The following is a 12,145-nucleotide window of genomic DNA, read 5'->3' as shown; positions in this document are numbered from 1 at the left end:
ATCGACCCCTGCTACTGAACAAATACTCATCAATGACTGCTATCAGAATATACTGTAGAGCTTTGTAGAACAGTACTCAATCTTATTGTTTTACAAATACACTCAGATTTTTTTGTCTTTGTTCTAGGCTGTTCTGACCTAGAGTCTGGAGTGTCCAGTCTCGGGCAGCAGGAGCTATATCCAGGTATGGATGTATACGTTTGCCATACATTTCACACTGAACCTGACGTTCTTGGTAGCGAGTAGCCTGCTGCAACCCTCCTGATTTTGTGTATAAAGGGGCGTGTGTATAGAGCCGGCGAGAGACGGCGCCTGATCCCATTGGTTCACCGATCTGTCCGTCAACCCCCGCCCCGTTAACACAACATTACGAGCGACGCCCACTGCACTCTGGTTGGTTGGGAAATGAAACACTTCCTCATACCCAGTACAGGCTATAGTTGGGCCAGGCTTTTATTTTTTAGCAAAACTAAGCAATAAAAGCCTGGAGATCGAGGCTAGGTAGCGAGTGATCCGTGTTGTGAGCTGCAACTAGACAGTGTAAATGGGGCCTAAGTATCACTTGGGGGGGAGTGAGGGATGACTGATGGTGGGTCAGAACATAAAGCTGTGTGAGGCTTACACCTACAATGTATTGAATATCTTTTCTCTCTGTCCTTGTTTCATGTCTCAGAATCTCCTGTTGACTAGTTGAGCACAATTTCCTAAATTAATATTTAAAAAAAGTTTAGGTTGGAGTCAGGTGCTGGTGAAAGTGTATACAATACAAAATTGAGTGTTTAAATCCCATGTGCTTTCTTGTTATCTTATCTTTCAGCTGCTGCTCAACGATCGGACCGAAAATTAACCCAGTTGAACTATGAAAAGACGGTCAAGTCTTGGCTGCAGTTTGCGCTTGGCCGTCAGGGAGGCATCCCGAGGAATGCTCTGGAGCAGCAGGGACCAGATCCGGATGCAGGTGGCACCTCTGCAGGTTCCCTCCCTCCCTGAAGGGATTAACCCATTACAACCGGGACAGCGTTTTGCGTTTGAACTTGGACCTTTTTTTCTTTTCTTTTTATAAAAAACAAAGAAACAAAAAAAAAATCGTGAAAATGAATATTTTGTCCCCGATTCTGTCTTCTAAATACTTCTTCCAAATCTGTGGTTCTCAAATTTTTCCATGTCAAGGACCCCCAAAATCACATGTATTTGGACGCAGACCCCCACCTAGAAAAATATCTTTCCAGGGACCCCCAGAAACAGATTTCAGTTACAAAAGTTTCCTTTGAAAAATATATATTCAAAGATTTGAACAAATGTTTACGATTTTTCAAAAATAGCAGATCTATCATTAACACTTTACCTGCCAATCACGAGTATAACCGTTGATGAAAAATACACCCGTTTACTGCCAAAAAAATCCATCCACGAGTATAGCCGTTTTTCAAAAAAAAAAAAAAAGTTTTTTTTTTTTTTTTTTTTCTTTTTTTTTTCAATTTATCCACACAGAACCAGAGATATCACGATCCAAAGATTTCTAGCTCCATTCACTCCTTGGTTAACTTATTACTTTAAAATCCTGTATCTCGGCTCCTGTGTAAAAAAGATTTAAACACTGGCACTGGGGGAAGTAAAATAAAAAAAACCCTCTGGCAGGGAATGTGTTAAGAAGACATTCACAGAATCGGGTCAAAATATCCAAATGCTTGCAGACATTTTCACGATTTCTTTCATAAATAGCAGATCTACAATCTTGTATATGTTCTATATTTCATCTGTTAAAGCATAAAAACAATGGTTAAAGCAGTTCAAAGCAGGTCTAAATGCCTTGGTTCAATAAATGTGAAGATTCAAATCATATTGTCTTTATTTTTATATTTTCACATTTTGGGAAATGTAAGGTAATTTTGAACAAGATGTAGCCTTACAGTATATCAGCATACACATAATTTAAAATGTACATGCAGATTACCATTAGGTTGTTGGATGATCAGGATCAATATTGATTCCTAATATGATTCAGTATAATCAATTTATAAATTAAATCAGTGTTCGATTCCTGATGTTGATTCAACTATTTTTCAACGTTGATTCACCCATATTTTGCTATATTAATTGTATAATTCTTAATTGTTTCTCATAATTCTCATGTGTGTCTCAGATCGAGGTCTCATATAGCTCCATTAATGCATCCAATAGAAATAAATGAGATGAGGAAGAGATATTGAACTCACAATGATGAGATCTCTATAAGGGCTCATTATTCTCAGATGTTTCTTATTATGTTTCTCAGATTCCCTTCAATGAAGGCTCCGGATGAGATCTCCTCTGTTTATCATACTTCTCAAATACTTCTCAAGTTATTGCCTGAACCAAACTTAGTTATCTTAGACTTAGTATCTCATTCTCATCTCTCTCTATTGCTCCTAGTTTTGTTCTTAGGAGTAATAGGGCAGCAGCAAATGATCACAGAATGATATACAAACGAGAAGGCAATAGTTATGTCTCAGAGTTGAGATTCAGCAATAGATAAGCAACAAAAATGTTGCTATGGGTGTGTGTGTGTGTGTGTGTGTGTGTGTGTGTGTGTGTGTGTGTGTGTGAGTCCAGAGCTAATCTCGCAAGGACCAATAGGTCGCAAGACCAATCGGCAAAAAAATACCGAAATACAAAAAATGACGTAAATCATGTGCATCATCCAATGGACCCCAAATTTGAATCACATATTGAGGGGCCTCTTAACACATTGACTGACAATGACGAGATTTATCGTCATTTTTCTCCAAGGCTCAGACCGCCAATGACGAGATTCTCGTCGTGTGTGGTTTTACGATAGAGGGCGCTCTTTCGCAGGCTGTGAATGATTATGATGAGGATGATGATGAAGAGTACACCCAGAAATCCCGTGATCACAACAAAATGAAGCTGGTTTCGTTTAGTCTTAGTCTAGATTTATAAAAGTCAAATTTTCTCTTGTTTTTTGGTGAAAACAAGCCACATTCAACTGCCCATAACTATGGAATGGATTATTCCGACGGATTTTTCACAGCGAGCCGGTGGATCGCTGTGAAAAATAATATTCTATGATTTTTCAAAGGCTAGTAAAAACGCTCAAAACCGCTGGCAAGGGCAGCTAAAGACGATGTTTTAACTCTGGCAGTTAAAGAGTTAACAACGGAAAACCAAAAGCTTTCTTTTCAACACATTACTGTAGTGTACTGAAGATCTCAGGAGTCCTAGACAATGACCGTCAAACAGGGTTTGCCTGTAATTGGCAGCCTGTAATTGGCTTTCAAAACTAGTGGGAGGGACCTACAGTATTTCTTACCAAAAAAGGTCATATATCATGAACGCATCTAATCAATCAACTCCAAATTGGAATCGCATGTTGAGGGGCCTCTAACTGCAGCCAGAAGTTCGATGGAATGCGTCGCAGTTAATGAGAGCCAGCTGCACCAGCTTATGGATAAACACCATTTCTGAACGATCGTGACCTTTGTAAAAATCTGTTCAGGAAAATAAAGTAGACATATCACACATTGTTTTCTGTTGTGTTGCTTTTCGATGTGCACACTGTATAATTGTATTGATGTATCTAAAGAGCACAGAGCATGTTTATGACTGTGCAGTAAGTATGGGCTGTCATCGCGAGACTGTCAATTCACTGACAGCCTGACAGCCACATCTGGCGATACTGCCAAGCCAGAAACAAAGCCTGGCAGAGATATGCGCTCCACGGAGCACCAGTTTCTAGTTCCATTAGAAGCCATAATACTGAATCTTTCAGTTTGTCTCTTATGGAAGACCCTAGAGAAACTATAAACCTTCATGTTTTGTAGCTGCTACCCTGGGTGGCTGTGACATTGTCCTAGTTCACCGTGTTTACGGCAAAATAGCAATGAGTTCCAAAAATATGAATCAAGTGGACCATAGACCGTGTGGGGATGCCCGGCCGGTGCTTGTCCGTGAAATGCATCATGGGAATTGTAGGGACGTCTGAAACATTGCGGCTGCATCGTAAATATTGGTGTTTCATGATAGACTATAGACTATGATAATCATCCACATTTCAACTGAAATGCAACCACATGATAGTGTCTCTTTAACCCATTCAAACCGGGAACCCATCTCTGTCATTTCTAGATTTCTTTGGGCTATTCAAAAATAGCAGATATACCTTCTATTTTTGGGGAAAATCGTGGGTCAAGTAAACTCAAATATTTGCTTCTGGAGATTCTGCAAATGTATTCTACATCCTAACTAATGTTGCTATAATATCAATGGTTCTCAAAAATTCTATGTATTTGGCCGTGGACCCCCCATCTCAAAATATTTTGTTCCAGGGACCCCCCAGAAGTTGTAACAGAGTTAAAAATGTTCGCCTTAAAAAATAAAAAATATTATTGAAAGATTTGCACAAATTTTCAAGATAAAAAAAAAATAGCAGATCAGTGCCGCGCTATGAGCTTGTAGATCTGCTATTTTTTAATGGCCAAAGAAATCTTAAAATGACACACAGAGGCGTTCCCGGTCTTAAAGGGTTAAAGCTAGCCTCCTTCATACTCCAGTCTTTTTTTCTTTTTTTTTTTTTTACAGCGGATGGAAAGGTGGTGCAAGGATGGGTCAAACTATGCATAATTATTAGTAAAGTGCTAGTCTTCATTACCAGCCCAGCTCCTCCATGGCGAAACCTCACCCTGTGTAATATTACAAATGGCATACTGATATAAAGTCTGCTCTTTATAGCCCCACCATCATTAGCACTGCTCTAGCATCCACTCATTAGCTGCCACTGTGCTCGATCGAGGGCGGTTCATACTTAAGTCTCACGTGCCGCCGCCGTCGTGCCGGTGTCATCCACCCAACAAACAACAGATCTGCAAGCTCACACCGCACGACGCGTAAGCGAGCTCGTAGACGGGGCTATTTTCGGTGTCCCCGACATGGCGCACCACCAAGTATAAATCAGCCATTAGACCCATGCCTCACAGCTATGCTTTTCAGAGCTTTAACAAGGGCAACGGGGTAGCATGTAAGTCCTCTCGCTAGGCCGTTAATGCGATAATCATTTGCAACATGAGACCTGGTCCCCCACCATAGCAGGGCGTAGCGTAGCGTCGCGGCTGCGGGATTTGTTGATCCTGATGTGGTGTGGCAACGGTACGGGGAGAGGGGCCACACTCGACGAGCAGTCCGTGCCGTGCCAAGTGCTGTCGACCTCTGCCACTCAAGTTAACCCATTGAGACCTGAGGCGATTCTTTAAAAAAATCTAAATCTCAACAGTTTTTTGAAAAAAATCTGGAAAATATTTTTTCAAGATTTTTCAAAAATAGCAGATCTGCAAGCTCGTAGCGCGGCACTCGGTGCCGCGCTATGAGCTTGTAGATCTGCTATTTTTGAATAGCCCAAAGAAATCTTAAAATGAGACGCAGATGCGTCCCCGGTCTTAATGGGTTAAGGTCATCAATTACGATAGCGGTGCTTTGAGTCGAGTTCGGTCATCGTCATTACAGGACCCCGGCCTCCTTCAACTCCACCTGCGACCTTCGGCCACCCAGTGTGCCTGGCATCTTAATAAATAATTCATACACACAGGAACATGTGAAGGGCACACTCACATGGTGGTCAGTCAGGGCCGCCTCGCTTCCACCCCGTCTTTTATGATTGCTATCCTAATTGGGCATTATTATTACTTTCCCTTTAGGTTGCGTGCTGAATTGTTATTTCCGAGACACAGTTGGAGTTGATGATTTAACCCATTGAGACCTAGAACGCATTTGTGTCACTTTTTGATTTGAGCTTAAAAAAAAGCTTTATTTTACACTTTGGCTAATCAAAAATAGCAGATATACAAGCTCGTAGCGCGGCACCGAGTGCCGCACTACAAGCTTGTAGATCTGCTATTTTTGAAAAATCTAGAAAATGTGTGCAAATCTTTGAATATATATTTTCAAAGCAAACATTTGTAACTCAAATCTTTGCTTCTGGGGGGTCCCTGGAACAAAACATTTTGAGATGGGGTCCGCTGCCAAATACATATAATTTTGGGGGTCCTTGACATGAAAAGGTTTGAGCACCACTGACATAGTAACATATGTTTTTTTTAAAAAAACAGTTAGGATTTAGAAGACATTTTGTAGAATCGGCCTCATGTCTTAATGGGTTAATATTACTCATATACAAGCCACACTAGAATATAGCTAGGGTATAAGAATAGAAACAAAACACCAGCGTTGTCAATCACTGACACACCGCAGATGGCAACGGTTTTCAAGTGCAATGAGTGCTGGAGAGATACTGGTATTGTGCCACGGCTCTGTTGGCTGATACCCGTTACGCGTGGCACACATTTTTTTGACCAATAAATCACAATCTAATAAAGGGGTGGATGAGTAACATTCACTGCACCTTCTGTTTTGCATTCCCCACGCATACAGTACATGTAGAGAGACCATTCCACAGATAGTTATAAAACGCACCAAAAAAACACACACACACACACACACGCACGCGCACGCGCACATGCACGCGCACACACACACGCACAGGAATCAGGGCCGATGTCAAACCCAAATCAGTATTCTGTTAACAGCTTACTTGTGCCTCATTAACGTGGGGGCTAGATGTTGCCATGACTACTCAGCAGAAAGGCCATCGGGGGTTCACAGTGTCAACCCCCCCCCCCCCCCCCTCCCCCCTCGACAACCCTCCCCACATACACACACACACACTCCCTACCACTCTGTCACATTAGCATCATTAGCACCCGTCTTGATTGGCTGATGAGTGTTGGGGGAAGTGATAAGACTGATTTACACTTTGTTGCACACGATGGCATCGCGGGAACATAAATAGCAACACCATCGTACAAACCGAGGCATAAATTAGGCAGAATAAGCTCTTGGAGGCAAATGAACACCAGGGGGTGGGGTCCGCAAACCTTAATTAAAGGACGACTTCACCCATTTTCAAGCTATCTTCATGTAATTGGTCCTTACTAATGCTCATTATTATATGGTACCGTTTCTGTGTTTACTTGGTCTGTGTCTCAGAGGAGGGCTTTCAGGCGTTCTATTCCTGGAAAGTTAGCATGCTATAATGGAAGCCATTGTTCTCGCGTTAATACAAAAAAATAAACCTGGCCAACGAAGTCACTGGTAGGCGGGATTCTGAAGTGTCCACAGCCCTTCTATGAGAAAATGTTTTTCTAATCATTTTATAAAGAAGACATAAAAAGTTGAAATACAAGGTCTCTGCCCGACAGCAACGATATTATGTAAATTAAATGTATGGGGCAACGTTGATATGTAGCCACCAACGGAGCTGCCTATCTGTCAGCTACAGGCTACAGCGTTGGTCCTCTCGAAACGTCAGGCATTAAGCAGCTGCCATGTCCCCAGGTAAAGAGGGTGCCTCTCTTCACTAATGGCACTCCAGAGGACGACCTTGTTGGCTTGAAAATGAGCACACTAAGTAGAACACTTTAATGTATAATTATGCACTTGTTCCAGTGGAACTGTCACCACTCAGCGGGTTAAACCATTATGCCTCAGAACACTGAGATTAAGGGGGGCAACAAAAAAAAAGAAAAGAAAAATACAATCAATTATTTTTTTTCTCCCCCTCAAAAATGCCCATCAAAAATAATTAAGCTATGTGATTGGCTTTCATATTATATGAACACAAACAGTATAAATGAAACAATGTTCCGCTAGTTAAGTGAGGATAATTAGAAGGTGGTGGAATGTAAGCACAGTGACAGACACCACAACACGAATCATTCACTCTCATTAGTTTTCTTGTTGGTAGATTATGCATGGGCACTATGGCAATGGTATAATGATAAATTATAATAGAAATGTCTAAAAATGTTATATTGTCAGAAATGTTCCAACTTTGAATGACAAGGCTCCAACATTGTAGGCACACTGTCAAATCTGTTTCAAAAAGCTTATCTTGGTATGTCCCGGTGCCTCAGTGAACTGTCATTTACTCAAAATGTGTCTTTCTCTCTTGCCAAATGTTTTGTCTTGCCCAACTCTGCACTCAAGAAAGGAAAAACGCACAAACAAATTATAATCTTTTAACCCATTAAGACCGGGAACGCATCTGTGTCATTTTAAGATTTCTTTGGCTATTACAAAAAATGGCAGATTTACAAGCTCATAGTGCGGCGGAGAGTCTACTATGAGCTTGCAGATCTGCTATTTTTGAAAAATACTGAAAAGATGTGCAAATCTTTGAATATATATTTTTAAACATTTGTAAAAAAAAATGTTCCAGGGACCCCCAGAAGCAAAGATTCGAGTTACAAATGTTTGCTTTAAAAATATATATATTCAAAGATTTGCACAAATTTTCACGATTTTTCCAAAATAGCAGATCTACAAGCTCGTAGCGTGGCACTCGGTGCCGCGCTACGAGCTTGTATATCTGCTATTTTTTAATAGCCAAAGACATCTTAAAATTACACAGATGCGTTCCCTTCCCGATCTTAATGGGTTAACCTAACAAAAAAAATCACCTGAAATCCAAATTTAACACAATCATTTGAGTACAAGTTCCAGCTTGTATCATCAGAATTTATGTCAGCTCATCAAGAGCTAATGGTGTTCCAATACCCACTTCTGTCTCAAGTTGATGTTCAATTTCTTTCTGCTCACTTGAAGCCCTGCTCAAGTTGGCAAAAAGATTTACAGTAATCTCTTACAGCTCCCTTGTGATTGCCGTGTCATAAAACGACCACCTATTGAGATAATTAGCTGCTCTTCTTGTGTTTACACACGCACAACCGCCGCAGAAAACAGAAAGCGAGTGTTAATTAATCTTTAAGAGAATGGCTGTGAAAATCGTTCTTCAAAACTTTCCTTTTTAGGGGACTTTGAAAAGGCACAGAGGTTTTCATTAGGAATACATTACTGATAAAAAATGAATACATTTCCAGTTTCTATCTATGCCCTCTCTTTCGCCCCCCATTCATTTTCTCAGCAGGATCATTCAAGCTATAGGGACTCTGGAAGGACCGCGAGACGCCCGGAGGCATTAGCATTTCAGGACAACCGCTGCACTTCATTCTCCAGGCACCTGGGGATTTCCTCTGCTAAATGCATTCTGGAGAACCTTTATTTACAGCGCACAGACCCTTCACTAGCAATATACCATATGGCATTTATCTATGCGAGGCTTGCACTTGACCGCTGGTTGAAGTTCTATAGGCACCACATGTATGTCTACGGTGCTACAAATGGCCTTACTGGTGCTATGTCATTGTGGCCATATCACATCGTTGTCGTCGGGCGGAAAGCTTGCATGTCCGAAACAGTAACTTTTCAGGAAATGGAAAAAAAATAACCTGCGTTCCAATGTAGTTCTTATTTAGTCACAGGCTCTTGTTAATACTTTTGGTTCAATATTTATAAAAACCCACAAACCGTGCCACGACACACTCGAGCTTGTAGATCAAGCTATTTTCGCTACTTTTTGCATGACGCTCTTGTTCGACGAAGAAGGGCATTGATTTATGAAGAAACATTAACCGTTTAAGACCTGGAACGCATCTGTGTCATTTTTTCATTTTTAGCTAAAAAGCATTATTTTACACTTTGGGCTATTCAAAAATAGCAGATCTACAAGCTCATAGCGCGGCACCGAGTGCCGCGCTACGAGCTTGTAGATCTGCTATTTTTGAAAAATCGTGAAAATGTGTGCAAATCTTCGAATATATATATTTTTAAAGCGAACATTTATAACTCAAATCTTTGCTTCTGGGGGTTACTGGAACAAAATATTTTGAGATGGGGGTCCGCGGCCAAATACATATACATTTTTTGGGGTCCTCGACATGAAAAAGTTTGAGAACCACTGACATAGCAACATACGTTAAAAAAAAAAAAAAACTGTTAGGGTTTAGAAGACATTTTATAGAATCGGAACCTCAGGCCTTAATGGGTTAAAACGTTTGAAATCTGGACATACGAGGTTTCTGCCCGACGACATCGACCACATCCAACTCTCTCTGTGGAGAGGCCTCGCGGCGCAGCCGCTTTCACTGGGCTGGCTCCTCCCTGCCTGCCGCATTCACACAGCGGGCATACAGTAACCACAGTCGTTGGCCATGGTTTCAATGTTGCTAGGCTACCTGCCTTTGCCGCTGTTTTTCCCGTTTGAAAAATTCACTGTTCAATAAAGCGGTTCAAGGGAGAGACCTGTGGGTTTGAATACTGAGCGATGTGAACCTGCAAGGGAAACTGACAACACTAATAGCTTTTTTTTCTTCTTTTTTTTTTTTGCTTTCACAATAGGCCTTCGTCTGTCTTCCTCTCTCGCCTGACTCAGTAGCGGCAACACTAAAGTGTCTGACTCCATGCTTCATCTCCTTCAATCACAATATTCATGCAGTGGGAACATTTATCATCTTCAGTGAGTACATTTCTCCTGTTTTCACAGTGTGTGCGATGAGTCACAACCAAGCCAAGGTGAAAGACGTTTCTTATGGTCACGTGTTGTGAATAATTTCCCCGCCTTTACCCCGGCGCTGTTTAGAATGCGAGACTTTAATTATTATTCCTGTTTCGTACCCCCGCCTGCTTTTCAGCGCAAACATAGTGGACCATACTCCAAAGCTCAAATTGTCTAACGCGGTGAGCTTCCAAGGTTAACCCATTAAGACCTGAAGCCGATTCTACATGTCTCCTAAATCTCAACAGTATTCTGAAAAACGTGTGTTTCTATATCAGTGGTGCTCAATCTTTTTCATGTCAAGGACCGCCAAAATTATATGTATTTGGCCGCGGACCCCCATCAAAATATGTTGTTCCAGGGACCCCCCAGAAGCAAAGATTTGAGTTAAAAATGTTCGCTTTAAAAAAATATATATTCAAAGATTTGCACACATTTTCACGATTTTTCAAAAATAGCAGATCTACAAGCTCGTAGCGCGGCACTCGGTGCCGCGCTATGAGCTTGTATATCTGCTATTTTTGAATAGCCCAACGTGTAAAATAATGCTTTTTAGCTCAAATCTAAAAAATGACACAGTTCCAGGTCTTAATGGGTTAAGAGGTGAACAGGCAAGCTGCTCGACGGGGGGCGCTCCCGCACAATCTCAGCGCCGCCCCATGCTCTCGTCTCCTGATTTGCTCTCAGCGATGACAGTTTGTCTGTGGAGAAACGGTTTGACCCCCCGGGTGCATTGGAGGGGCCCAGGCTCCTTGAACCCTGCGGGGCGGCACGCGCCGACCCCGGCGACCCCCAGCCACGCGGCCAACCTGATTTCCCTTGAGTCCCCAAAAACACAAAAAGCCGCCGGTTGACCCCCCCCGCGCGGGTGATCCCACCGTCTTTCACGGCCAGCATGCAAATGACCCCCCCCCCCTCCCCTCCTCCTCCTCCCCGTCTGTGGAACCCACCAAAACAAATTACTGAGAAAGCTTAATCTGAAAGGCTGTTTAACCCATTGAGACCTGAAGCCGATTCTACATGTCTCCTAAATCTCAACAGTTTTCTGAAAAACGTATGTTTCTATATCAGTGGTTCTCAAACTTTTTCATGTCAAGGACCCCCAAAATGATATGTATTTGGCCGCGGACCCCCATCAAAATATTTTGTTCCAGGGACCCCCCAGAAGCAAAGATTTGAGTTAAAAATGTTCGCTTTAAAAATATATATTTTCAAAGATTTTCACAAACTTTCACAAATTTTCAAAAATAGCAGATCTACAAGCTCGTAGCGCGGCACTCGGTGCCGCGCTATGAGCTTGTATATCTGCTATTTTTGAATAGCCCAAAGTGTAAAATAATGCTTTTTAGCTCAAATCTAAAAATGAGACAGTTCCAGGTCTCAATGGGTTAAGATAGTAGTAATCCAGCTCTGTTCTCACTGCTTTCTAATCTTTGGGGGGAAAATAGGCATTCTACGTGTACGTCTATTTTATGTACAGTATGGGGAATGTGTGTTTATGTATAATTCATACTTTGTTGGACAAACTTCTTGACACTTTTCGTTCAATACATCTGAAAACAGTAGTATTCTAAGGGATTTGTCTGGCCCCCCATAAGCTTACACATCACGCATCCAGAGTTATTTCAATGTTTATCTAAAGCAAACTCTTAAAAAAGGGCCACATAAATATTTCAGCTGCACTTCTGCTCTCGGCAAAAAGGC

At 41.7% G+C, this 12,145-nt stretch overlaps 2 protein-coding genes across 3 annotated transcripts in view; one reads left to right on the top strand and one right to left on the bottom strand.

Moving 5' to 3' along the window:
• Positions 1-10,849, top strand: part of caap1 (caspase activity and apoptosis inhibitor 1) — a 330,075-nt gene extending 319,226 nt beyond the window's left edge. Inside the window, exon 7 of the mRNA XM_080450526.1 lies at positions 10,637-10,849. The gene's annotated coding sequence lies outside the window, so the exon portion shown is untranslated. The remainder of the gene's footprint in view (positions 1-10,636) is intronic.
• LOC308101158 (glucosidase 2 subunit beta-like) overlaps positions 1-12,145 on the bottom strand; it is a 232,483-nt gene that overhangs the window by 22,363 nt on the left and 197,975 nt on the right. The window lies entirely within an intron of this gene.

This window comes from Gymnoscopelus braueri (genome assembly GCF_963280865.1).
Source record: "Gymnoscopelus braueri genome assembly, chromosome: 15".
In the NCBI taxonomy this organism is placed as follows: domain Eukaryota; kingdom Metazoa; phylum Chordata; class Actinopteri; order Myctophiformes; family Myctophidae; genus Gymnoscopelus; species Gymnoscopelus braueri.
The sequence above is the reverse complement of the archived record's forward strand: the minus strand, read 5'-3'. Positions and strand labels throughout refer to the sequence as shown.